This window comes from Lathamus discolor, chromosome 5, assembly GCF_037157495.1.
Source record: "Lathamus discolor isolate bLatDis1 chromosome 5, bLatDis1.hap1, whole genome shotgun sequence".
Taxonomy (NCBI): Eukaryota; Metazoa; Chordata; class Aves; order Psittaciformes; family Psittacidae; genus Lathamus; species Lathamus discolor.
Genome location: NC_088888.1, coordinates 115,145,703 through 115,149,055, shown reverse-complemented (window position 1 = coordinate 115,149,055; position 3,353 = coordinate 115,145,703). Strand labels below are relative to the sequence as shown.

The following is a 3,353-nucleotide window of genomic DNA, read 5'->3' as shown; positions in this document are numbered from 1 at the left end:
CCCCCAGCCTGCGCGCCCGCCCTGCCGCCCGCCGCGCGCGCACGCCGGAAGCCGTCAGCGCCCGACGCCTCCCAATCAAAGCCGAGACACCGCCGCCGCTGCCGCCCGCCCCTTCCTGCCCCGTTGCCATGGCGGCGGCGGCGGCGGACCCTGCTCCGCGCTGCCTTCCCCGGCCGCGCAGGCCGCCCGAATGACCGGATACATGTTTCCGCCTTCCACCGGGACTGTGCCTCGGCGCGGGAGAGGGGCTCACCGAGCTCTCCTCGGCTGCGCCCGCTGTCGTGACAGGCCGACTGACAGGGCGACGCTTCCTCTGCCGCCGCAGGAGCGCTTATCCGAGGTGCCCGGGGCAGCCGTGGCCGGGAGCCGGGCAGGGGCTGCCTGCCTGCCTGCCTGCCTGCCTGCCCGCGGGGTGAGAGGTGTCCCCTCTCACGCCTTCCCCTCCCCAGCAGCCTGCGCCCCGGTGGGTTTGTCTGCCAGCTCTCCTTGCACAGAGGGGAACCAGGCAGCTGATAAAGAACTGTTTATCAAGACTATTGTGTTACTTTATAGCTCAGCATCCCAGGAGAGCGTTTACTTGCCCCGAGAGGTTTTTCCCAGGTCTGCTTGGCAAACAGTTTGCATTTGTCTGGTGGGGGCCAATTAAAGAATAAGCATCATCTCCTGGCTTATCCCTGACAGCCCTGTATAGGATTTGTTGCTTGTGTTGCCCAAATTCCGTTGTCTTCCACAAGACTCAAGAAGTCAGGAACACACCCCCCCCCCCCCCATTTTTACTTCTGTGCCATGGGCTGTGTCAGTCCACAATGAGCAATTGGCTGTTGCAACCAGGAATAGCAGAAACGACAGAAACAAAAGGGATTTTGTACAATTACATGAATTACGTATGTATATATGTATATGGTCATGGCTGTAATGTTTTGCTCTGCCTTGAATTTTACAGGCTGAGGGAACAATCAGAAAATTTAAAAATAACAGACTACAGGCCATGTTATTTGACCCTTTTTTTTTTAAACTTTAATCACATCCAGATCCTGAGAATGAGGAGAAGACAGGGCAGTACCTAGTGGGATGAAGAAGCTGTGCAAATAAACATGGACCAATCCATTGCCATGCACTATAATGGAATGACATCCTGGTCACCGTGGAGCAGTAGCAACTTTACTTGGGTATGAATTGCTTTTTAATACGTTTTACATTCATATTTTAGTCTTTTTTTCAGGGCATGACATTTTGATACTCGCACAAATAAAGGGTTTACGCTGTTGGTTGAAGCCAGATGCAAAAGCCTTGAAAGCCTGCTCTTTGTCCAGAAAAGAAATAATTAATTCGTCTATCTGAAATCACTCAGCTTGTTGAACACAGGCTGCAGGGCTTAGGCAGGGGAAATATGCTGTTCTGCTGTTAGTCCTGCTGGGCAATTCTGACACATCACTTAACCTGCCTGTGTCTTACTTTCAATAAGATGGGTATGGTACCATGCCATATCATATTAATGCTCATGAATAAAGTATCTGCAATCTCTGAATGAGAAAAGGTTAATTTTTGGTTCAAATCATCTCTTGATTTCTCAGACTGAATGCTTCAGCTGTGCCTCCTCATGTACAGTGAGGGCAAAATTTACTCTGCTCTGAGGCAAACTAGGTCTTAATCTGGGAGACGTGAAGAAAGAAAAGAGCAATCTAAAGAGCAAACTGCCTTCAGTAACTATTCTAAGATTAGATATTCACTAGATCCTTAAATATGCTTATGATTTTAATTTTACTATATTCATCTACATCTCCTGTAATTTTTATCACATAGGCCTTTTCCTACCAGGGATTTTGACTATTAAAGAAAACACTGTATGACTAAGAGTTAGTTTGAGAACTGCAGTCAGAAATTACAGTGTAATTAAAGTCACTCAGGACATAGTGAGACTGAGGGCTGCCAATCACTGCAAAATAAATGGTTAATTTGCTGCTTCTAGCACAGCATATTAGATTACATATGAAAGGGATGCAAGTTCTCTGCCGGAAGGAGGATTTTTAAGGAGGAACTTATGTACTGCAAGGTACAGTCAGTAAATCCATCGTTGTCCTTGCTACCAGCTATTGCTGCCAGTTGTTGGATACCCTTAAAAGATTTTGGTGTTTTATCAAAGGTCATGTACAATGTGAGAGAGGAAATATATTGTGGTTTGGATGGAAGTCTATTTTTAAACTTATTTTGCTGGTTTATTTGAACTGAGATCTTTTTTCCTGTTCTAAAGAAAAGGAAAGAGCAGTGTCTGTAAGAAGAAAGTTGCAGAGCATGGCAGCAACCTTCTTAAGAAACAGGGAGAGAAGTTTTGTTGTGGTCTGTACTTGCCAGTGTCATTTGCTGTGAACAGGGTAACAGGGAATGCCTACTCCACACCAGTGTATCCATTGTTGTGTCAGTGGAGAAGGAGATAGTTTTCTGCATGAGTCGTGTTGAGGAACAGCGTTAATACCCCAGAGATCCTGCAGAGTGTCAGTGTTTATGAGCTACCCGAACTGTGCTAATAGTATAGTGCATTTATAAATAAATCATAGCTGCAGATTTAGTTTAACTATACCCAAAGTACACAGGAATTGGTATTTCTTATGGACATCAGTGATAGGATGCAAAGAAATCTTGAAGTGGAAAAGCTTAAAAATCGGTGAATTGATGGGTGAAAATATAGAGTACCATATACACTTGATTTATCTTCTTTGTGTATATATTGCACGTATTCCATTCTGTGTACATTCTAGTTAGTGCAACTTGTTTAGAAGGTTCTAAAGAAATAAGCAAATAGAGGAAAATATTTTTTTTGTCTTTTCAGAGTAATTTTGTATATATACTTTAAAATTCAGATTCTCCACAGTCAGTTAAAAAGTAACTTTTGCATGATATTGTGTAAATAGAAGATTTCTATAGTGTCCACTCGCTGCTGCTTGTAAAGCCATGGAGGGAACTTCCCCCAGTTTCCGAGTAGAAGGTGTGGTGACTTGCTGTGAGTTTTGCAAGAGAGCAAGCCTTTGTGACAGAAGATAATAAAAGTATGATGACTGTGCAGAGTGCTGAAGCTTATCAGATAAAGTACTATAACTGTCTTCTACTGAGTTGAATAGGTTTTTATGCACTTGCCAGTTGAGTAGTCCATGCTTATCCTAATGTGCAGGCACAGAGAAACCCTATGAGCAGAGGCAGGAGGCAGGAAATAGAATCATAGAATAGTTAAGGCTGGAAAGGACCTAAGATCATTCAGTTCCAGCCCCCCTGCTGTGGGCAGGCACACCTCACATAAAACCATGTCACCCAAGACTCCATCCAACCTGGCCTTGAACACTGACAGGGATGGAGCTTCC

General features: G+C 44.9%; 1 long non-coding RNA gene across 1 annotated transcript in view; it reads left to right on the top strand.

The window, feature by feature from the left end:
• The first annotated feature begins 48 nt into the window (after positions 1-48).
• LOC136015798 (uncharacterized) overlaps positions 49-3,353 on the top strand; it is a 30,997-nt gene continuing 27,692 nt past the window's right edge. The window contains exons 1-2 of the long non-coding RNA XR_010613353.1: positions 49-463; positions 1,032-1,169. This is a non-coding gene — a long non-coding RNA (uncharacterized LOC136015798). The remainder of the gene's footprint in view (positions 464-1,031; positions 1,170-3,353) is intronic.